This window comes from Lontra canadensis, unplaced genomic scaffold (genome assembly GCF_010015895.1).
Source record: "Lontra canadensis isolate GAN:19392208 unplaced genomic scaffold, GSC_riverotter_1.0 scaffold9, whole genome shotgun sequence".
In the NCBI taxonomy this organism is placed as follows: domain Eukaryota; kingdom Metazoa; phylum Chordata; class Mammalia; order Carnivora; family Mustelidae; genus Lontra; species Lontra canadensis.
The window spans coordinates 5,048,667-5,074,319 of record NW_022631003.1 but is presented as its reverse complement, the minus strand read 5'-3'; the positions used below and the strand labels follow the sequence as shown (position 1 = coordinate 5,074,319).

General features: G+C 35.7%; 1 protein-coding gene across 1 annotated transcript in view; it reads left to right on the top strand.

Moving 5' to 3' along the window:
* NAV3 (neuron navigator 3) overlaps positions 1-25,653 on the top strand; it is a 610,320-nt gene that overhangs the window by 200,653 nt on the left and 384,014 nt on the right. The window lies entirely within an intron of this gene.

The following is a 25,653-nucleotide window of genomic DNA, read 5'->3' as shown; positions in this document are numbered from 1 at the left end:
GATAATTTTGCTGAGTAGACTATTCTTAATTAAAAGGTTTTTCCTTTTAGTACTTTGAATATATTTTGCTACTCTCTTCTGGCCTGCAAATTTTCTGCTGGGAAATCAGCAGATAGTCTTTTGCGGGTTCCCTTGTATGTTACAAGTTATTCTTTCTCTTGCTGCTTTTAATATCTTATCTTTAAGTTTTGACATTTTAATGACAAACTGTCTTGTTGTGGCTATCTTTCAGTTTATCTTATTTAAAATTCTCTTTGTTTCCTGGAGCTGGGTATCTGTTTCTTTTCCAAGTTAAGGTAGTTTTCAGCCATCATTTCTTCAAATAAGTTTTCTAGACCTTTCTCTCACCCTTCTCTTTTGGGGACTTCTGTAATGTGGATGTTCTTCTGCTTGATGTTATCCCATAGTTCCCTTAAGAGACTTTCACTTTTTTAAAATTCTTTTTTCTTTTTGCTGCTCTGATTGGGTGATTTCCACTACAGTATCTTCCAGGTTGCTGATCCATTCTTCTACTTTATCTATTCCCCTACTTTATCTAATATGCTGTTGAACCCCTCGCATATGTATGTATGTATGTGTGTGGGGTGTGGTACACACACACCCCACACACACCCCACACACATTTATTTATTTATTTATAGTTCGATTGTGATACTCAGCTCTCTGACTTCTGTTTATTACTTTCTAATGTTTTACATTTCTTTGTTTAACTTCTCACTTTGCTTATCCACTCTTCTGAGTGTGGTGAGCATCTTTATGATTATTACTTTGAACTCTTTATCAGGTTGGTTGCTTTTCTCTGTTCTATTGAGGTCTTTTCCTAAACTTGTTCTTTTTGTTTGGAACATTTTCCTCTGTGTCCTCATTTTGCTTGACTCTTTGTATTTGTTTCTATGTATTAGGTGAAACATCTCTCTCCCAGTCATAAAGGAGAGGACATGTATAGATGAACCTTTTTGTGCAAATTTGTCGCAGCTTTTGGTTGATCCTTGGACCTTTATGATTATCTAAATCTTGATGGGTCCCCATTGTTGAGGTTATTCCAAGACCTGTCAGTGTTCCAAAGGAAGGGGTCTCAGATAGTGCCCAGTTTCAGGCTAATTGTAGGCCAGATTCTTGGACAGCAGCTTTTAAGATACGTAAATACAAACTGTCCAGTGGGCTATAATTGTAAACCATGCTGACTTCCAGAGTAGGAGATCTGGAAGTATGCCCTGAATGAAAGTTGCAAAAATTGTGGCTTTAGATGTATATATAAGCTCTCTTCTTGGAGGTATCAGTGAGCTTTGGTGATGCCATAATAGGACACTAATATGGGGTTTTCTTGCCCATGTCTTCTGAGGGCACCTCTGTAGCCATGGGTTGTGTGGCAAACCTGAACGTTGCCCCTCAGTCTCCATGGCAAGAAAATTGGCTCTTTTCATAGGAAGCTGGAGTTGTGTTTCAATCTGCCATTTATACAGTGCGCTGGAGATGGTATTTCTCTGATTATTTCAGAACTGTGGGTCCCATAAATGCACTCCCCTCTGGCCACCAGAGTCAGGCAGCCAAGAGGCATACCATGTGGGGGCTGCTTTTGCCTACTGGCCGTGGCACCCTGAGGCTGGGTGCTCCCCAGCCTGACTAGGATGGGGCCTGCTGCCACTGTGTTACATGGGGGCTAGACACTTGGCTACCCAACTACAGAATACAGACTTTTGATTACTGTCCCATGCAATATCCTAACTCTGTGTATATCTTAGATGTACATATAATTTTTAAATTTATTTATACTTATTTAATTACATGCTATTCCATTTGTTTGTTCCAGAATCTCAACAAATTAATCTCAGTGAATGCTGGGAATCGATGTAGAAAAATTTGATGACACAATTAATGTGCTAACAAGTTTTGTTCTCACCATCATATCCACTTGCTTCCTGAGAGGTATAACTTAATTGAAACATGTCAGACTATGGGTGAATAGTAGTTTTATAATAATGGACTTGCGCTCTTATGGACATCAACAGTAGTGTCATGAAATGGCTTTTGAGGACTTGAACTTGGCAGCCATTCTGAAAATTCAATTTGGCTCGCTGAGTATAGGAATAGGCCAAAAGGGAAAAGGGTAATGCAGGAAGGGACTGGCTATATTTATGGGTGGGCTTTAGAAATGAAACTGTTCCCAAAGCAGAAATGGAATATAGAACTCAACTCCCAAAGCTAATAAACCGAAGCATTCACATCTACAAATCACACCAACTTCAGTTTGGCTATTGTTGTAGGAAAGTGTTTTCTACTATGGTATAAAGTAGATGTACAGTGGTCTGATATTCTTGGGGCTCATATTTTTATCGAAGGAATCTGAAAAATATGATGGTTACTAAATAATGAAGTAATGAGAGCTTTTGCACCCCTCCTGCCTAAGTTATTGGCTTGATAGTAGCCTTAGTTTTATAATATTTACTAAGAAAGAAAATAGACATTTTTTTCACTTAGTTTTTAAGTACAATAGGAACAACTATGGTCTACCAACAATTTATTATTTTACTTAGAAATACTTATGTAACTATACTTTTAAAATATGAAGAACACACTCTGACATCTGTTAAATTGCCTATATATCTGACTTTATACCAAAATAAGTTGTGAAGAATTAATTAGGAGAATATTTTTCAGATCTGCTTTTTAGTAAATACAGATATGTGAGATGAAATACATGAATAGAAAACCCCTTATTTATTTCTGTGCTTTTTATGAGAGATTATTAGATTTTTTTCTTTAAAGTTCCTTTATTCATCTAGGATGGTCCTCTTCACTTTTTAGAACATTATGGTTATTCAGTTTATTCTATAATTTTGTTAAAGAGGAATTAGAAAAAACAGGACAGCCATCTTTTCTCACCAACCCAATACCTGTTTCTTTGCTTTGAGTATTAGAGCATTAGAGTACCTGAGCATTAGAGTCTGAAAAAAAAATTATTCTTTAATCTAGATTCTAATCCAGACTAACCTTGAGTACAGCACTTAATCCTACAGGATCTTAGTTCCAACAACAACAAATTGATATACCCTCCCTCAGAGTTTGGTGGTTGAGGATTCAGTGAACTGTACATGAAAGCAACTTGGCAGAGTGGCTGTCACATAGACATTAGTCAGTGGCAATTCTTTTCTCCCAGTTATATGATCATGTAACATACTGTATATGTCATTTCTATCATCATGTAGAATACATGAAACAAACTGTAAACAAAACTAAACCTTGACTGAAAGCGGTTTTGGATATGTATTGATCTTAAATTATTACGTGAATTTTAATTTCCTCTCCTATTTTCCAAATCCACAGTCTTACCATTTCTTTTTATCTCTCTTGTACATACATACATCCAAAAGGTGAGAAGGCTGGCTGTTCCAGAACCTCTGGAAATTTCTCTCTCTCTCTCTCTCTTTTTTTTTAAGATTTTATTTATTTATTTGACAGAGATCACAAGTAGGCAGAGAGGCAGGCAGAAAGAGGAGGAAGCAGGCTCCGTGCTGAACAGAGAGCCCGATGTGGGGCTCGATCCCAGGACCCTGGGATCATGACCTGAGCCGAAGGCAAAGGCTTTAACCCACTGAGCCACTCAGATGCCCCTGGAAATTTCTCTCTTGATAGTATGTGCTTACAGCACTAATTTTCAGAGACTTAGAAAACATTAGTATTTTTAAAAATTCTTTCTTTAGAAAATAAAAATTAAACTTAGAATATGTTTTATACTAAAGCTCTAAAAAAGTAATGTGCTCCATACAAAATTGGAAAACTGAGTATATAAAGTTAAATTTTACTTTCTTGGATTTTGTTCTTAGTAATACAACTCAGTGTGCTTTTTCTAAGTTGCTCCCTAGGACTTCAGGATATTACCTGGAAGAACTGAGTCCTGCCCCTCATGTCCTAGAGTTACTCCATTCTCTAGCCTTTTGTGTGTAGCACCCTTTCATCTTCCCTCTTCAGTGATTTCTAAATGAAAAGGTCCTTGTTCAAGCTTTCTTTTCAGTTAGTAAGTTACTGAGTGAGAGGTGCCATGTCTTCTGTCTCTCACTCTTTATAGCACTTTTGCTTATAGTTGTTGCTAACTGGATATTTAATAAATGAGTTACTGGATGGATGGTCATTTAGTCTCTCAGGACCCCAATTTGAACATCCTTGACTTGTATCTATAGATATAAAAGTGGCCAAAACCACTATTTAAAATAATCCATCTTTTAAAAAAAGCTTCCATCATTAAAGTATTGCATAAATATAAGAATATGGGAAAGGATTCTTGCCCACAGGGCTTGGGATAGATTTTAATGCTACCTATGTCACCTTTTTCTTCTCTTTTCTCTTAGCCCAAACATAGTCTAGATGTTCACCAGTTACTGGACAGGAATAAGCTAAAAAGATTTGTATAACTTTTTATAGTAAATGCAATCAATCTTCCCACAATAATTGATTCTAGAAAATGAAAGATAGGAGATTTGAGAAGTTAAGTTTATCAAGAATTTTAAAGATTTTTTTATTCATTTATTGAAGAGGCGGAATGAGAGAGGGGAACAGAGAACTCAGTCAAGGGGAGCAGCAGGCAGAGGGAGAGGCAGACTCCCCACTGAGCAGGGAGCCCGATGCAGGACTCAGTCCTGGCACTCTAGGATCATGACCTGAGCTGAAGGCAGTCACCCAGCCAACAGAGCCACTCTGCTGCCCCAAGTGTGTCATGAATTTTATATTACATTAACTGTGTGGTTTACATTTATAGCTCAATCAGTGTTATCTGTAAATTTTTAGGAAGGAAATAAGGAAAAAGAAGAAATGTGTTTGTTAGTATTCTTAGGTATTCAGAAGTAAAACAGAACCCTTCTCTGAGATATTCAAATAATTAGTTTCTAGAAATGGATCCTAGGGTAGTGTAAACGTCCTGGAAGTAAATTATGTTAATGAAGCCTAAAAGAACTTTAAAAACTACATTCTTATTATGCACTTAATACGTGAAAACTTCTTAAGATCATTTAGAAGGGTACATTTATTATATAACATCCTATGTTCAATGACATTTTCTTTTTTTTTTTCTTTTTTTTTTTCAATGACATTTTAATAGCAAATATCACACTGCCTAGCTTTCTTGCTTGCTTTATTATTTTATGTTTTAGCCAGTGAACCTGAGGAATTAGTTACTATCTTTCTTGATTTTTTTAGTTATGAAAAAATTCAGAATAAAAAAATGCTTTATTGATGTGAGCTGTTTATTCTTTATATTTGAACTCTGTCATTTAAATTGGGTTAAATAGCTAATATCCATTTCACAGCAAAACCACTGTTGTGTGGCTTTTTCCACGGTGAATTACAAATCATTTTGGCTTTAATGTTTGGCAGATATGTACTTGTTTTTTGTATCAGATCTGCCTTTGGTTGGGGTCCTGGTTGCTCCAATGCAGCAAAAGTTGAATTGCCAAATATTTTTATTGGCTTGTCACCTTTGCTGTTGTAAAAATATTAAATCAAGGATCTATTAAAACCAGATTCTCAAATGCCTGACTATTCAAACTGTTCTGCTCAAGATTGATCCAGGTTTTGCCTTCTTTTTCAGTTTAATTTCTATTTCTGTTGGTCTGTTTTCTGGATTTCTTAGTTATTTTACACATTTCCATGTATAAGGAACATGTTTTTGTGCCAATTAATAATCTGATCTGTTCTCAATGAATAATTGATTGGTTTAAAATATTACATGATTTCATTAATAGACTGATAACTTTTAGAATGAGAAAATATTTTAAAAACTTAAGGCAGTCTTACAGATCAACAAGGGCTTGAACAGATTTTCTTTTCCATGTTTAAACATTTTTTTTAGGAATAATTAAAGTAGAACTAAGAAATTTCAGGCACAATGTCAGCAAATGCTATTCTTAAAAATGTTTTATTCTTGGGGCACTTGGGTGGCTCAGTTGGTTGAGCATCCAACTCTTGATTTTGGCTCAGGCCATGATCTCAGGGTCATAGGATTGAGCCCTGCATTGGGCTTCATGCTTACCAGGGAGGCTAGTAAGGCTCTCTCCCCTTCTCTTTCTGCCCCTCCTCACTGTGTACTCTGTCTCTCTCTCTAAAATAAATAAACAAATATTTTAAAAAATGTTTTAATTCTTTTTACTTAACAAATATTTCTGCCTAGACACTATGAATAAAAGTAGGCAATATTCAAATTAAGGTTTCTTTCTAATTGTCACAAGTTTTCTTTATCATAAATCCGTTTTCTTATTTTAATTCAAAATACTTGCTCCTTTTAAAATGTGCGAACGATGATAAAACATCTATAATCAGATTCCCCTGATATGACTACTGATAATAAATATTCCAAGCAATTAGAATTTTTAAATGCAATTTAACCTTTTCAATTTAAGAGATCTGTCTCAAAAATGACATGTAAACATGCATAGTGGATGAATTTTTAAAACTGTAAGAATAAAGTGTTAACTAGTATTGTGGTTTTTAGCTACTATTATAAATTTCTCTAAGTACAGTTCTTCACCCTCTCTTTTTATTGTCCATGAATGTCTACTCATCATTTACCATTCTTCCATTTTTTTCAGTATCACTTTTTTTTTTTTTAAGATTATATCTGTTTCTTTGAGAGAGGGAGAAAGCAAGAAGAGGGGTACAGGCAGAGGGAGCCGCAGACTCCACGCTGAGCAAGGAGCCCTTCTCAGTGCTTAATCCCAGGACCCTGGGATCATGACCTGAGCTGAAGGCAGACTTTTAACCGACTGAGCCACTCAGGCGCTCCTTAGTATCACTTATGAGCGATAATTTGCATAGTTCCTGGCCACATTTTCTAGTATATAAAAGCTTCTGACCTCTAGGATATTATAATTTAATTACAAAAATTAATTATAGTTATTCATATTTAAGAGAGCATATGATAAAACATGTATTAAGAGAAGTCTTTCCTGATCACCACCTCCACCAAATCTCAGGCAGGTTATTTAGTTTTATGTCTTAATTATGTTTCTTTTTATTAAAGCACTTTTGTTGGTTTGATGCTAGGCTTTCTTTAGTCTGATTAAATAATTCTTTCCAGTTGTCAGAACAGGTTCACCAAAAAGTCTTTACAGTGCCCAAAACATAGTAGGTTCTTAATAAATATCCGCTGACAGAATGACTGACTGTGAAATGCAACATAAACACTTGGGAAAGTGAAGGTTAACGGGTTTGGAATTGTCAAGGAAGTTCCTAGTAAGTAAATGGCATTTGATCTGGCTCTAGACGACAAGGACATGGATAAGTGGAAAAAAGGAAGAGAGACATTTAGTGGGGTGATGTAAAATAACATAACACAAAGTTAACCAATTTGAAGTGAACAATTCAATGGCATTTAGCACATTGCCAGTGTTGTGCGGCAACCAGCTCAATCTAAGGTTTTCAGTCACCTCAAAAGGAAACCTGTAATCATTAAGCAGTTGGTCCCCATTTCCTCTTTCTTCCTAGCCCCTGGCAACCACCAGTCTGCATTCTGTCTCTATGTGTTTACCTCTAATGGATATTTCATAGAAGTTGGAATCCTATGCTGTATAAGCTTTGTGTCTGGCTTCTTTCACTCACCATAATGTTTTCAAGGTCCATTCACATTGTAGCATATATTAGTGCTTCATTCCTTTTTATGGCTGCATATTTTATTGTATGTATATACCACAATTTGTTTTTCCACTCATCTGTTGATGGACCTTTGGTCTGTTTCCACCTTTTGGCTATTATGAATAGTGCTGCTAATACCATGCATGTGCATGTGATGTTTTAGTATCTGTTTTTAACTCTTTAGGGTATCTGTCCAGGAGTGAAATTGCTGGATCATATTTTTATGACATGATAGTGATTTGGGGACAAATTATGACCTACTATTTATTTGATATACTATGAAAAGATCATTTTGTGAATATTAAAACTGTATTCAGTTTAAATTTTTGCATTGATGGAAACTTGTTTTTAAGTTTATGATTGTTTCTTTCATAAACCTATTCCATTATAATTATTTTCTATTGTATATGAATTTAAAATTGAAGTTTACTTCTTGTTTTATTTGAACCCTTACCTTTTCATCTTCATAATACTCTAAATTGGTCATCAATTAAGGTTATTCTTAGGAGATGCTGATTAATTCACTGATGAGTCCTGATTCCATTGTCAACATATTTTTATATACCCTCAACCTTGACTTGACGTTTCTTCATAATTTTCAGCAAATTGGTAAACATAAGCGTAGAAAAAAATTTTTCCATTCTCCTTGGATTCCTTCATTCTGTGAGATGTGTATTTTCCATTGTTTTCTTTTACTGCCCCTAGCCTGAAATAACAACCCATATCCTGTTGCTAAACTCCACGCAATTGAAATTCTTTAACTGGAACAAATGTCAACTTCCAGTTCTAGTCCTTCGACTTGCTTTATGCCCTCCTTGGACTGGAAATATCTGGAAATCCTATTCTGATGGAAACCCAACCATTTAGTCTGTCAAACATGATGATAAATAACTTAAATAATGAAATACAATTTAATAAATATCTTCTTCCTACCCTGGTTTCCATGATCACTTCAGAGATCTGAGATTTAGTCCCAATCAAATTCTGAGGAACTTTATTTCTAATATAATAAAACCCACATTTGATCACTGAGTAAAACTCAAGAATTGATATAGACAATCTATGTAAATAAAAAGTCACTGAACTCTTATATGTAATGGGATTCTCTCAACCATTGGCACCAAGGCAGTTTATATACAAGCAAGGGACCTGTGTGCATTGGACATCTTTTGTTTTCACCTGCCCGACATTTATTGCTAATTCTTTTGCTGATTGCACACTCATTTACTTTTGGAAACTAGCCATTGCAATTAGATACTGTCTTGGTGGGATGATATATCAAGGTACTTTACTTTTCCTGACTAAAGGATAGGAATGTGACCCAAGTTTCATGAATCAAATTTCTTTCATAAGAACGTGATCTTTAAGCAGAGTAAAAGACAAATCTGGAATTGATCTAAGGAGGCCCTGAAAGTCCCCATTAGTTCCTGCCACTCATATCGCCAGGTTTCACTGATTAAGCTTTTCTGTCAGTTTGGTTAGCAACTAACTTTGCATCCTCCTTCCAGTAGGTACAGTCACACATGAAGGATCTATTCCTAATTCTAAAGCCATCCCACAGAAAGTAGCCTGGGAGAAAGAAGAACACATCCAAACAAAAGGGCTTAGAGAAGACAGAACAGATGTGTATCCTAAGCGATGGTTCAAAAAGAAGCATAAAGATGTGACTGGTCAGGAACCACATGGCCAGTACTAGATTGGTTCATGTGACTAATATAATAGCAAGTACTTGAAAGATTAAAGTCTGGTGCTAATCAAAAATATTTCAGTAAAGGGTCACAAATTTTAAAACTCCAATGTCCTCATATCATTCAGTATTTTTTTTTTTGGCAGCTAATGTAAATGCATCTAAGTTATTTTTAGAAGTAGATCCTGTTTCTTGCTCTGCTCTTTATGGTACACTACAAAACAGTGGTTCACAGGGTAAGGTCCTGAGATCAACGGCATTTAGGAACTTGCTAGAGAAGCAAATCCTCAGGACCCAGATCAAGCGTTTCAGAGGCCCTGGGGGTGGGGCCTAGCCATCTGTGCTATAGCAAACTCTCCAGGTGATCTGAAGCCAGACAATGTTAAAGACACTGACCTAATGTCATGCAAGAGGTTTATGAACAGTCACAAGTCTGATCTTTCAGAGGTGGTGATGTGTCAATGCCCAAGAAGATGCATGGCCTTTCATAAGTTGAAGGAAAACTCTGATTTTGGGAGAACATCCCAACAGCTCTTAGCATTTCCCTTCCTATGACGGATTTCTCAGTCCTTTGGAAAGCTGTGGTCTCCAAGTCAGATGTCCTGCTTTCTCTGCCATGGTCTGGCATTGAACTCTACTTCCACCAAACTCTACACCATGAAGATTAAAAGAGAAATAAATAAAGTGACACCAAAGCAATGGAAATCTTTATTTGAAATGTTACACCAAGAAAACAACAACTGGGAGAGGAGGCTGAATTCAAAAGGATGGGCTGGGTTAGAGCCAATAAAAACAACTGATGTGTGGTAAGCAGAGGCAGTTACAGAAGGAGGGGGGAAGAAAACTGGGTTCTGTGAAATGGACTAAGAAACTGTGGGGAAGCCGTGTGTAACCTGAGAATGGGAGTCTTCACTAGCACAGGCCTACTTTCCTCCTTTATTAGATGGGAATTGCCCATTAGTGGGACTCACCTGTGATTAAAAACCAACAAGAACCAAACAGTAAAACACTGGAGGTACAAGCTTTCAACCAAGACCATCTCTATGCTGGTTTGTGATTGGAATGCTGCTGCTGGTTCTGTGAATCAGGGAGGTCGGAAATTTCAAGAGCGCCTTGAGTGCGATCCCCACTTTGGGGAGAAGAAGAGAAATTTTTATTTTCCCGGAGAACGGAGATGCATGCAGCAAGATGTACTGATTTTGCTATCATTTAAGCTGGCACTGATAACGGAAGGGTTCTTGAAAGCTGTCAGGGACAGGAACTGTTAGGCACGTCCGAGTAGAGCAGTGTCATGGACAAGGTGCTGAGCCCTGCTGTTGGAAGGATTACACATTGCTTGAATTTTAGTTCTGGCTCTATTCACCACAAGTCAGATGTTCTTCATTATTTCAAAGTAAAATTCTAGTCTGAATAAATAAATAATGCAAAAAGCAAATAAATAGCAGAGAGTAATTTTAGTCATAGCTTACTATTTAGATCAGTGCAATCCTGTTATTTACGGCATCACAGTTTCTTCTATTGTCCATATAGAAGCCAATGAACATCTGCCTTGAGCAGGACGATACTTGAGTGGGCAGTGATGCAATCACTTTAAAAATCCAAGTGGTGAAACTTGAATATCTTGTTCTAGGAAGACACTGCTATGTGATGATGCTCCTATTTTCTCAATGCTAGGATGACAGCATATGTATTTTCAGGAGCATACAATAAATATTTGCCTTTCCTTTTAAATTTTTGGAGATGCTATTGGTCTCTACTATGATTAGCTAGGTTAAATATAATGCATCAGAAAAATCCTGATATATGCCTTGATGAACAGCTTTCTAAATTGTTGTGTGTATGATCTCTAGTAAGTTGCAGCTTTTAAAATTATGTCATAGTCTCATATAATTATCACTTGATTTTAGAACAGTTTAGTTTTAATATAGAGTGTGGTCATGGCTTCCTGAGTTGTCATAATTCATCAGATCTTTTTTTCTCATACCTCTCATCTCCACATCCTTTCTGAACAGTACGCTGTAATTTTTAGATTGCCAAGTATGATCTATCACAACTAGAACTTGGGTGGGGTACTTCACAACTTTTAGATATTCCAATAAAATAATATTCTGATGTCTAAGGAAAACTGGATAACTTTTTATTGATAATTTATGGTATTTTGGAACTTCTTAATATTTAAGTGTACACCAGGGGAGGTGAGAAACTGAAATGCATTAAATTATACATTGAGCTAGACTCATATATCAAGTGATTTTAGAAGGCAGGGAATAAAAGCAGGAGTATTGAGGAAATAGAAGATGGAATTTCAAAGGCCGGAAGAAACTTGAGGGAAGAATAATTAAGAATGGATATGTGGAGATTCGTGGATAATTACCAAGATGTGTTAGGGGGAGATGAATGTGATATTCGTGGGAAAGGGATTAAGAGTAAAAGCTGTTAAATATACCAGAAGCAGAAAGTCTGGAAGCATAGATAGACTTATTATATCATCTAATGTATTCATCTAGATTTTCAGAGTTGTTGGCCATCCCCCAATGTGGTCGATATGTAAATAAATGGGTTAGCTCCATCAGAGAAGGCGTATGTTTGTGAAGAGAAGGACTTTGTCAGCCTTTCTAAAAGTGAATATACCGGAAAATCACTGTTCTCATTTTCAGAAAAGAGTTGGTACTGAGTCAATATTTTCAGATAGGCTCTGATAATGGAATTTATTTCTTTTTGCTTACTTTCCTATAAATGTATCATTCAGGGCACTCCAGAAATCCTGCATCTTTATCCGGGGCAAGTACCAATGACTGGAGGAAGGAAGGTGGAACCACCAGGTAGCCTCTGACAAGCACAGTTCTCTGCATCACCCTCAGACCCCATCTGTGGGCCCCACACGGGCTTAGCTCTCTTCTTCCTGTACCCCCAGTGCACATGGCAGGCTTGCACTATCCCTGACAGGAACATTGTCTTGTTCTACTTTGCTTTATGTCTTTGTTTTATTATTATTTGCCACCCCTCTGCCCCCTTCCCTAAGCCAGGATTGGAGAAAAAAATAGATTTTTAGGGGCACTTGAGTGGCTCAGTGGGTTAAAGCCTCTGCCTTCAGCTCCAGTCCTGATCTCAGGGTCCTGGGATCGAGCCCTGCATCGGGCTCTCTGCTCAATGGGGAGCCTGCTTTCCCTTCTCTCTCTGCTTGCCTCTCTGCCTGCTTGCGATCTCTGTCTGTCAAATAAATAAATAAAATCTTTAAAAAAATAGATTTTTATATTAAAAGGCAAATATGTAAAAAGTTATTTGAAATAAGTAATGGAGGTGTAGGGTTTTATGCTTCTCTGCTCACTTCTAAGCATCTTTAGGATCCCTAAACGATGGACAAAGTGCTTGTTTTTCAGTGAACTTTTAAAGCTTAAAGTTGAGAGAGAGAGTGGTCAAGTTCCAAATATGTGTTTCTTGCTGTGAGTTCTTGATAATTAACAAGGATCTGGTGAAGGTGTACCTGCAGAGCTGGTGTTTTACCTCCTACCATCAGACTGTGCTTGCTCCTTCTATTTTTGTTTTTTTATCCTTTCCTTTCTAATCTGTTATAATGCTCTTTGCATCTTCTGATTGGCTCTTTATTGATTCTCGTTTACCATAGACATTTTGGGGGTACATTTTTTGGAATTTATGTAGGGCCTCAAACGCATAGGAAGAAATGGCCCCAGCAAAATGTAAATGGGACAGAGAGAGAAGAGGCAGATTTTAAAGCTCATGGAAATGGAGCTCCTTGTTTAGCATTGCCTGAAATTGCTCTACCCTCTTTAAGATTTACTGGTAATTTCACACTTACACTGAATAGTCTGTGAAGGAATAATAAGCCTTATTCTTTGCCAGAGATGCTTTGTTTAAATCCAATCCTCTGGAGAAAAACTCAAGAGGAAAAGCTGTTGAGTTTACTTAATATTAAAAAAAAAAATCTCTTTCTTTCTTTATTTCCTTTTTTTTTTTTTTCCTATAAAGTGTCCTTGACAACATTACTTGTTGATTAAAATGCTCTGCAAAGTTCTAGTGCTCCTGTCAAGACCACACTCTGCTTTTTTACTGCAGAGGCAAATGTTAACCTCTCCTGAGATTTCTCCAGCAAAGCATTTTCTCTTTTTCACTGCTTCATGTTGCCAGATGTGCAATTAAATGGTCATTTCACCTTTATTATAGTTTTCATGGTGTGTTATTTTCATTATTTTTCTTGTTTATGTACAGTGTAGCAGTTATGGTCTCCACATGCTTGCTATGTAAGATAGTTCTTAAAACCCAACTGAGGGATGCAAGCTGGTGGGGAAAACATCAGCACTAGTCTCCCATTTATCTTTGTTTAACCCTCAGCGGTAAATTCAACTGGGGAAATGGGTTTCTAAGAATCTTCCAGAGATCAGGCAATATTTTTGCATATTTCCTCAGCAGTATGAAGAAGGCTACATCTGTAGAATCTGATTTTACCATTTAGTAGCTCAGGCTCTTCAGAAAGTACTTTTTAAGTGAGATGCATTAAGCAGGTGAATTAGTAGCTGAGGTGCGGTGAAATAAATATGTGTGGAGACTAGGCTGTGTGTGTGTGTGTGTGTGTGTGTGTGAGAGAGAGAGAGAGAGAGAGAGAGAAAGAGAGCGAGCAAGACAACAAGAAAGCACACAGGCAGGAGAAAGTTAAGGATTCCTTTTTGATGAATATAAACAAAAAGCAATTTCAAAGAAAATGGAAGTTTAATAATTTAAATAACTCTTAGTAATACATACAATTGAATTTATTTTTCTTAATGTTCTCAGAGAAATCTCAAATATCTTGTTTCATGAGATTCTGGAATATGTACGGTAGAAAATGCAAATATGCCATTATTCCAGAAAGAATTACAGAAATAAAACTTGGAGCACATATGTACGTTCAGGCATGGTTTTTAAAACTGTCCTATGAAAATGATATATTTCTAATTAACAATTTTAATGTTTAATAGGAAATAGGGAAATTGGCTTTATGGGAGACGAATCTATCCTATCCAATTAGAATTATGAAACTTTCCATTTATGTTCCTTCAAAGAGTTTTGTTTTGCTTTTTTTGCCCGTTTTTTGCGCAAAGTGTGGGAAGTTGGCTGTGTTGTACCCAGGATTGAGAGTATGTGAATGCTAACACCATTTGTTTTCAATGGCCTCATGTAAAAATTAACACTTCTGTTAGGAAAGGCAGGAGTAAGTCATTGCATTTGCAAGAATCCAGGTTAATATCTGATGGAGTCCATCAGCAAGTGTTTCCGGAAGAGGAGACAAATAATAGACTATTTTTCATCTTTGACATTTTACCTTTTATCCTACCTGAATTTGAGAGAAGAAGCTTTTATTCTATACATTTCAGAAATATATGTGAGGGATTTTAGTTTATTTGTGATAAAGAATATGAAAATAAATGTACCCATTAAAGCCAGATTCAATTAATGAAAAGTCATATTATTTTAAAAGTTAGCAAATTGCTTATTTTCCTAATTCTATATTCCAAGTTCACATGCTATACGTTTTGTACCCATTGTTGATAGATTTCAGCCCATCTCATTTCAGCAAATCTAATGGTACTTTATTTCATTTTATTTTGGCTGTGCAAATTTCCTCTATATTCTTAAAATCCATTGCAGGCCTTTCCAGTGACTGAGATGGTATCTGTCAGTGATAGTGGAATTGATTGATTTCAAAAGCTTCTTGTTGCTATTATAGAACTTGGCAAAGAGAAGGCTCATGACAGCAATAGATGTATCTGGGAACTTTTTATGAGACCAGTGGGAATCTTCTAAATATTTTTAGTGGTTCCCCCTCACCTCACTCCCTTTTGCCTTTATGCCTGAACTGAATACTAACATAACTATGGTATACATATGCTACTCATCCTGAATGTACAAGAGTTGACTAATAATGAGAATTTTAATCTGAGGTTACTAAGAGTTGAACTTCCTCTTCCATTAGATAAAAATCTTATTTATCACCAGCTACTAAATAGCAGATTATCAGCAAAATTTTCTTCATTCTCACTTCTTTTAAGTTTTTAGACTCTCTCCGATTCATAAAAAAATTATAGCTATTGAATAAGAAATGTAGACTCAAATTTTGGGTATTAAGCTTAGTTATCTTTTTCTTTTTTTCTATTTTCATCCTTGCCCACCCTTTAAAGCTTAGAAATATTTTGTGGAAGCATTGTAGGGATATAAGAAGCAGAATGTTGTAAAATATTTAGCATGCATATATGAGTGTAAGGTAAAAGATTAAGAACACAAATAGAAATCATAGTCTTAGTCTAAAATTTCAACTTTGCTAAAAATAAGAAGCTCATTCTATGTATCTTATCTTGATGATGATAAAAAAGTTCTTGAATTAAAATTCATCTAAAATTCATCAGAAATCTGTCATACTTTTTCAACATTACGCTTTTCTATTTAGTCATTTTCACTGTTTAAGCATTTAGAACAGGAAGGAGATATTTTAGGTTAACATATATGTTGTTCATAACACCAATAACCAAAGAATATGTAAGAAAGAGTTAGACAACAGTCTCTATTGCTATCAGAAATCATCCTTTCATTCTGAAATTTCAAGAAAAGGAACCCTTTAGACTCAGCTAATACAGAAGTGAGTAAAATGTATATCTGGACATCAACATTTGATCGAGAAAACTAATTGGCACAGAAAACAGATGGCGAAGTCTGGATAAAAATAATGTCAGTAAAAGAAAATACATAAAGAAGATTATTCTGGTGAAGGCAGATAAGAAGGAAGAGGAAATTTTCAAATTCATTCACTCAGATTTTCTCTTCTAGGGATGTATGCAAAGCTTGCTCCTCTTGATGGTCTATTTTCTATATATTTCTGAATCTAATGGATGAGATATTCCTGACAGACGAACATGGCTCTCAGTTATTGGTCTCATCTTATTTCTGGGCAGTTGAAAATAGGGTCATTGTATGTAGCTGAGAACATTGGGCCCTGCCACACTCCAGATGTAAAAGGCACTACAACCTCAAGTGGTGGCCCAGGATCACTAATTTTTCTCAGTGGATTAAACAGATGCTTAGAACACATACAGAATTTTGTGTTGCTGACCAAACAGCTGAATAATATACTCAGAATAGTAGGAGGTTAATCAGTAGACCCCATGTTTTTCTTTTCACACATCTAATCCCCCATTCTCTTTTCATGTCTTCGGGTAAGTTGCATAACAAGTAGATCTTGCTGAATCTCTCAGTATCTTCCTCCTGCTTCACTCCTTGGCCCCATGCACACAGCTATTTTGAAATATCCCCAGAGTTCTCGGTAAAATGTTGCATGATTCGATAAAGACCACCTTTGTGAAACTGTTGATTTGAGTGGGTTTTCTGGGTGGTCTTGTAGATTGGATATGAATGTTAGCATATCTAAAATTCCCTTTGCTGGAACTAAGGAAAATATCTTCTGATCCCAGGCAGCAACTTATTTAATTCAGTTTTTCAGTTGAAATCACAGGTGATTGTATTGCTACCCTGTGTTAAAACATAAAAATAAGTAGCTTAAAAAGAGAACTTTAGAAAATATTTCTTGTCAGTTCTTAAAAGAAATCTGAGGCACCCTTAGTTTTTTTAACTAAAGCTGAGGACAGTTAACACTTTTACTCCGAAAGAGTAAGGGCAGTGGTTATATTACATGCCCTGGGGTGTTTGGGATGTAAGAATACACAGTATTCCAAGTGCTATTCCTACAGATTCTTCACAACTACAGTGTACAACCTTTGTAAGCAACATTTTTATTTTTACCTTTTAAGCAGTAATATTTTGATGGGTCATCCCTTTTTGTTTTAAGCAAGTCTTATTTATGTATAATATTCAAAACTAGCTGAAAGTAATAAAAGTGTCAAGGGAACAGTAGTGAAAAAGATACTTTTATAAAATAATGTTTTATATATATATATATTTTTAAAGATTTTATTTATTTATTTGACAGACAGAGATCACAAGTAGGCAGAGAGGCAGGCAGAGAGAGAGAGAGAGAGAGAGGAGGAAGCAGTCTCCCCGCCGAGCAGAGAGCCCGATGCGGGGCTCGATCCCAGAACCCTGAGATCATGACCTGAGCTGAAGGCAGAGGCCCCAACCCACTGAGCCACCCAGGCGCCCCTGTTTTATATACTTTTATGCCCAAAATTATGTGGTTGCACTTCCCAGGAGCAAAGTCTCATGATTTGGGTTAAGATGCCCTTATTTACCTTTATAACACAATGTATTTTTGTACATGCATGCCAACAAGAACAGTTCTTTCAAATATAACTATTTTAAAAGTTGTCAATGTCCTTTTTGAATGTTTTTTTTTAGATTTGTAGGGTCTCCTGCCTTGTTGGAGCACTGAAATTTATCTGGCAAGACTATCGAAGAGATTTTGTTTTAATAAAATAGCTGTCTCTTCTCCAGATGTATGTATTTTTGATTCTGGGGGATGATATTCTAAAAGGGAGAGTCTAACATGCAATGCCATTTCAAAGCTCACTACATTTGCTTTTCATTATACTTCATGGCTAAGCAGCCTTCTGAATTTGATGAATTTTATTTGCTCAATTAACTGTATCAGTAGCATATTGTAAGGAAGCCTGTAAAATGGTAAATGTATGCCATAGAGCAGATATAAGCAGCTTCCACCTTTCCTGGGTTGTTCCTCATTTGCATTTCCAAATATCCATTAACTGTTTTATTATTGGCTTCTTTATACTCATCACCTGCCTTTATGTTTTAGACAGGTGGTTCACCTTCTTTTCCCATTCTCAGTACCACAATAAAGGCATATCTTGGCTTATTGCCCCCTTAAATATACTATACATCTAATACTTCTCTATGTATCAGATTTTTCCCAGATCCCTGAAAAAAAATGATGCCAATAGGGATTCTGGCAAGAGATATTCTAAAATAGACCTCAGTGTTTTAAGTGTTTCAAGATAAGTCTGGAGAATAGTTTTAACTCCATGATCACTATATCTTATATTTTTTATTATTTATATTTCCTCATTAGATTTGGAAGACAATCTAATTCAGTCAATCAAACACTTTGCAAGCCGTCAGTACAAAATATTTCTTCCCTAAGGTTTCGTTCTTAGCTAGATGAAGAAAACTAAAAAAACAGTGGAAGTTTTTGAGGTCTAATGTGAAAAACTAACCCAGTATGTTTTCAGGATGGATTGAAGAAAAAAAAAAAAGAAGAAGAAGTAAGAATATAACACTTTACTTATGCTTCTAGACATTGTAGACTAAGAGGGATCTGATACATTGTTGTACCTGAAACAACTAGAAACTAGACAAGAGTGTATAAAACAATATTATTCAGCCTCTGGACAAAAGGTAGCACAGCTCCATGATTTCTGAGAGAAGGATAATAAAAGGAGAATCCTATTGTTGTGTCAGCTGAATTTCTGGAGATAATCTCCAGATCACAGAGTAGAGATGGAAAACTCAAATAAAATTCAGGAGTCATGCTGAGTTATAGAGACTGAAATCAAAGTTCAGGATAGTATAGAGGTCTGAAATTTTTCAGACAATGTACTAGAAAAGAAAAACCATGGAGAGAAAGAGAAAGAAAATGAATGGGAGAAAGAAAGAATGAGAGAATGAGAAGGACACTGAAAACTTAGATGTTTCCCTCAGTGTTTCACAGAGGAAAAAACTGTGCATGTCTGAGAGGACACAAGCAAAGGCCAAGGAAAGAAGCATCAGAAGCCATATGATAAACAATTCCTACAACTCACACAAGTCTAAGAATACTTGGGATTTCCCCCAGTGAAAGTAGAGAAACCACGTAAGGCATTTGTTAGAGTTCAAAAAAGTTTATTTCTTTAGGAGTGGTATTAAGTTAGTTTTAAACAATAAGCTTCTCTGTGCTTTCTTTAACATAGCTTATAATAAAGTTTCAAAGGTGACTTAATTGTGTACTGTTACAAAGTCAAACACACCTTAAAATCCAGCACACAACAATGTATAATTCAAAATGTCTAACATGCAGTAAAAAATTACCGGGCATACAAAATGTAGTGTAACAATGACTCATATCCTGAAGCAAAAAAGATCTACTAATAGAAACACCTGAAGATGACAGAGATGATGAAATCAGTGGACAAGAATGTTAAACAGCTACTATAAATATTCCCCTAAATTCATGAAGGTAGAAGAAAACATAAATATGATGAGAAGAGAAAGGGTGATCATCAGAGATACTCAATGGAACTGCTAGAGACTTAAAATGTATTATCTGAAATAGAATTCACTAGATGAGCTTAACAACGGATTAAATATTGTAGAAGTAGACTGGTGTACTTGAAAATATAGAGGCAGAAGCTAATGAATGCAAAATGAATAACAGAGTTAAAAATATTTAAAGAATAAACAGACAGGCACATGGGTGGCTCTGTTGATCAAGTGACTGTCTTGGGTTCAGGTCATGATCCCAGAGTCCCAGGATGGAGTCCTGCATCTGGCTCCCCACTCAGGGGGGAATCTGCTTCTCCCTCTGGCCCTCTCTCCTTTCATACTCTCACACTCTCTCAAATAAATAATATCTTAAAAAAAAAAAAAAGAATAAACAGTATTAGTAACCTTTGGAAGAAAACCAAATGGTCCAACACATGTGTAATGAGAGCCCCAGAAAGGAAGAGGGAAGTAGTCAAATATTTATTTATTTATTTATTTATTTATTTATTTATTTATTTTAAAGATTTTATTTATTTGACAGAGAGAGAGAGAAATCACAAGTAGGCAGAGAGGCAGGCAGAGAGAGAGAGAGGAGGAAGCAGGCTCCCCGCGGAGCCGAGAGCCTGATGTGGGCCTCGATCCCAGGACCCTGGGATCACGACCTGAGCAGAAGGCAGAGGCTTTAACCCACTGAGCCACCCAGGTGCCCCTGTAGTCAAATACTTTTAAAAATAATTGTCAAAAATTTCTCCAATTTGACAAAGCTATAAAGAAGTTCAATTAACACAAAATAGAACAAACATAGTAAAAATGAGTGAAAGGGAAAAAATTTAACAGAAGCTGAATAAAATAGTCACAGTACATAGAGAGGAACAGAGATGAGAACTACAACAGACTTCTTAGAAACCATGCACGTTGAAAACAGAGACATCTTTAAAATACTGAAAGAAAATACTGAAGGAAAATTTCTAACTTAGTTTAAAAAAATTGAATTGATCCAAAGAAGGCAGTAAAGGGTAAAAACAATAAAGAACAAATAGAAAAATAATGGCATATGGTAGACTTAAACAAATCATTTTCATAGTTACATGAATCTGAAATGACTTAAATACTCCAGTTGAGAGGCATAGATTATCAGACACAATCAAAGAACAGGGTGAAATATGCATCATCTGCTGGAAATCCACTTTACATGTAAAGATACATATTCAAAGTAAAAAAGATGGAAAAGTTCTACCAAACAGTAATCAAAAGAATCATCATATATTGTGAAAATAGACTTCATTATAAGAAATATTAACAAAAACAAAGACTTTTCATTAAGTATGTTAAAGGAGTCAATTCATCAAAGGGAAATAATAATCTTTAATGTGCATAAGGCCAATGATAAAGCTTTAAAACACATAAAGCAAAAACTGACAATATTGTTAAAAGACAATATTAAGATAACAGATGGATGTCAAGAAGCTATGAAGGGTCTGAGATTTTACTCTGTTTACAAGCCAGTAAGCTAACATGATGCATCTTCATAAAAGATGCTGAAACACACTACCTGGCAGAGGACATTGCACTCCTCCCTTAGAGACCAGGGTCAATTTATTACTTACAGCAATAGGAATAGGAGAATATCACATCTTCTCGTGCAAGTTCCTCAAGCCCCATTTCCTACAGGACAGTGTGATAAGGACCAGAGGATGTCTGCACATGCCTTGAATTGGGTTATAGAAGAGAAACTTTGGACCTAAGAAGCACAAATCTTTTATAATTAGTTGTGAGCAAAGCTGCCTGACATTTTTAGCTTGTGGGAGGCATTATCTTTTTTTATAACAGGCAGTAAATAAGACTACTCTTTAGAGGGAAATGCCCACCATTTTTATATTTCAAGCCTATTTTTTTCCATCTTCCATGCCTGTTTGCTTGAAAACAAGAAAAATTCTTGAAAACATATTTCAGCATAGAAGTGAAGTCAGTTATGGTGTCTGGTGCCAAGACTGCAAAAAACATGAGAAATATATGGAGAATTTTCTCTTAAGAACCTTGTTCAAACTGGGAGAAAATGTTTTTAAAGTGTCTATCTAAGAAAACATGTGTTTCCAAAACATATAAAGAGCTATTGACACTCAATAGTAAGATTAAAAAAAAAAAAGAATAAACATTTTAAACAGACATTTCAATCAAAGATGATATATGGATTGCATGACAAACATAAAAATACACTCAATGGAAATAAATTATTAGAAAAAATTTAAATTAAAACTGCACTGATATACCATTGCATCTCACTAGAATGGCTAAAATTAAAGATCTGCAGTATGAAGTATTGATGAGCACGTGGAGCAATTAAAACTTGTGTATATTGCTAGCGGTAGGTCAAAATGGTATGTTTGAAAGATGGTTAACAGTTTAATACAATTTAATACTTTACTTATCAAATAAGCCATCAATTTCCTCCTAGTTATTTATCCATGCAAACATATGATAAATATCACCACAAAACTATTCAAATATTAGTAGACCTTTATTCACAATATCCTCCAACTGGTGAATGCATAAACAAGTTGTGCTATATCCACACAGTGGAACACATCTCAGCCATACAAAAAGAAGAATCCTTGATCCATATAACATGGATAAATCTCAAAAGCATTATGTGAAGTGAAACAGACCAGACACTAAAATACTGCGTAATTTCAATTAAATGGAATCCTAGAAAAAACTAATGTCAGAAAATACTTCTTTGGTTGCCTGGGTTGGCAGGGAGAGAACTTTTTAGGATGAAGGAAATTTTCCATCTTGCTGTAGTTCTGGTTACATTGAATTATTTCTTTAGAATTGCTGAATTTTACATGTAATTTTTATTTCATGGAAATGTGACTCTATTTTAGCAAACCACCGAATTGAGTAGCCAATCATATTTTAATATTTTGTCCTTTTGTAAGCATGTTCTTAGTGTTGCTTGGTAGTTGGTTATTTTTTCTTTCTCTCTTTCTTATAAATAAATAATAGCAAATTGTTCATTTCATGAAGTGTTATTATTTATTTTTAAATTCACTGATGTTATAATTCAGCTAGGTTGTAATTCTCTTATTGCCTGAAACTTAGCTTCGCTTTAAAGATTTATTTATTTTTTTGACAGACAGAGATCACAAGTAGGCAGAGAGGCAGGCAGAGAGAGAGAGAGAGGGAGAAGCAGGCTCCCTGATGAGCAGAGAGCCTGATGCGGGGCTCAATTTCAGGACCCTGGGATCATGATCTGAGCCGAAGGCAGAGGCTTTAACCCACTGAGCCACCTAGGCGCCCCTCAGCTTGGCTTTAGAAGGTAGTGTATTTCAGGGAAAGGACAAGTCATTTATCTTTTTTAAAAATTTTCAGTCTTTTCCCCTGAGCTCAGTTCTGTTAACCTTTATGATCGGGGCCAAATTTTTCACTTAATGCTTCTTGACCTTACCTCGATAATTTTTAAGGTTATCACATGTCTTATAACGTTAATAGCTAACATTTACTGAGCACTTACTATGTGGCAGATCGTGTACTAATGACTTCATACATTTAATTCTTTTAATTCTCAGCAACATTGTAAAAGGAATGAAATTATTTTTTGCCATTTTATAGATAGTAAAACTGATGTATCCCAACTTCCAAATTCATACAGCTAATAAGTGGGGAAATAGAGATTTGTCTCTAGGCAGTACAATTTTAATCTATTCCCTGAACTGTCAATTTACAAATCATCTAAAATATAGACCTTAAATTTTAGTATATAGGAGAATCAGTTTACTTAAATTCTATTCTCAGATTTTTCCCTTGCCCTCATGATTCTTACTTGGTGGGTTTAGGATGAATCCAGTAATCTGTATGCTTAGCAAGCACTGTAGGAGATGGTTCGTTGAACCTGGTTTGATAAACCCCATTTTCTGGGGCATCTGCGTGGCTATTTAGGTTAAGCATTGGACACTTGGTTTGGGCTCAGGTCATGATCTCAGGGTTGTGAGATCAAGTGCTACTGTGCTCAGTGTGGAGTCTGCTTCTTCCTTCCTCCCTCTTCCCCTCCCTGCACCTCCCCTTTATCACATGTTCATGTCCTCTCTTTCTCTCTCTCTCAAATACATAAATCAACTAATTAATAAAAACCATTTTCTGTGACATTAAGCTAACTGTTTAACTCTTCCAGGCCTTTGTCATCACCTACTCAAAGGTGATTTTTTTTAGGATGGAATGGGATGACAGTTCTTGGCACACCAAAAATTCTCTAGAGTAAATTAGTTTTTATTGCTCTTGGTGGTAGATGTTATTTCATAGAATTGGTCAACAGTGGCAATTGTTTCCAACCCTATATTTCAGTGAAATGATATCATCCAATACGCAAAAGGTATTTCAAAGTGAAAAGACATCTTACTGACTGTAAGCACTGTTTTTATTGTTTTTGCTTTTTTCAATTTGATTATATTGGGAAAAACAGTGTGTTCTGCTCTGGCATATGTTTCTAAAATACCAATTAGCTCACCTGCAATTGGTAAATAGAATTATGTTAGTGTAATGTAGAAGTTGCAAAGCTTTATATGTGATTTATGCCCCCAAGGGGGCAGAATAGTCAGAGTTGAATTATAACCTTGGGTGGAAAAAGAAGGCCCTCAGCTTTGATCTAAATAGTCAGTGGGGGCCCTTTTGGTTTTACGAAAATTTTTAAAAAAGCCAAGTATCAATATCAGGGGCTCCATGGCCAAAGGAACATACCCCTTGTCTTATGTGGTTCTTAAATATTTGCAGTTGCATTGCCCCCCACCCTGTGCCCATTTCAGTGGCACGTCTATGGGCTCAGAGTGTGCCTTCCAGCTGGATTTTTTCTACCAATTCTTTTTTTTTTTTAAAGATTTTATTTATTTATTTGATAGAAATCATGACTACGTAGAAAGGCAGGCAGAGAGAGAGCATGGGAAGCAGACTCCCCACTGAGCAGAGAGCCCGATGAGGGGCTCGATCCCGTGACCTGAGCTAAAGGCAGAAGCTTTAACCCACCAAGCCACCCAGGTGCCCCTTTTCCTACCAATTCTAATTAACATATTGCCAGTCATTCCCCTCAATTGTGAAGCATTGTTGTTTGCTTTGTTTTTTGTTTGTTTGCTTGTTTTTAGGCTCTGGGCTGACCTTCTTGCTTGGGTGGTCCAGATCATCTTCCAAGGTACAAATATTGTGTTTGCTAGTGATCTGTTCCCAAAGTTGCATGTTTTCGGTGGTCTTCCCAGAAGCTATTTTCCCCACAAGTCCTATTATTTTGGGTATGCCGTTTTGTTTGCTATGTGGGGATTGCAGGATGCATGTGACTTCTCAGATACTTTAAACCCCATTTTAGGAACATGAGTATATCCTGCTTTGCAATATCTTACAGTCTCTGGAAGGGTTGGTGTGTTAATGGCTTGTTAATTATAAACTAACTTCCTCAGAGTGATCATGTCTTTCTTGCCTCTGGTGTTGTATTTGTTTCTTACAATACAATTGAGTAAATCCCACTTGAGTTACTTTCTTTTTTACAGTTGGTAAGATTTCTAATTTGTATTTTAATTTCTTCCATGTTTATATCAAAAGAAGATACAAATTCAACTTTAATTATTAGCTTTTATCTGTAAATTACTGCTTCTTACCTAAAACTACAAAATAATTTATAGAGTTGGAAGTAGTAGAAAAATAAATTCTTACTATATAGAGATTATTTTCTATAATAAGAGTTATGATTCTTATAATTGCTATTATTTATTGAATGTCCATTAAATGTCCACTCATTTTTCTAGGAATGTCACTTGTAATATTACTAATTCTTAAAATATTTCATGACTATAACATAGATTTTCTAAATAAAGAAAAAAAAGGAGTACATCTGTGTTTTAGAATCTTCAACAAAAACTCAAGGGATATGAAATAAATTCCTGTTATTAGGTAATACTATTGAAATTTCAACACCATCACATAAATATGATATTTACTAAATGATGGAGGAATTTATTGGTATACCCATTGTGTAAGTGTAGCTACTTTAAAGACATTATTACACGCATCTCAGATATTTCTTAAAAACTTACCCCTTGCTTTTGTTATGGATCTAGACATGCTTTTACCAGAAATAGAACATAATCAAAGTATAATAAAATAATTTTATG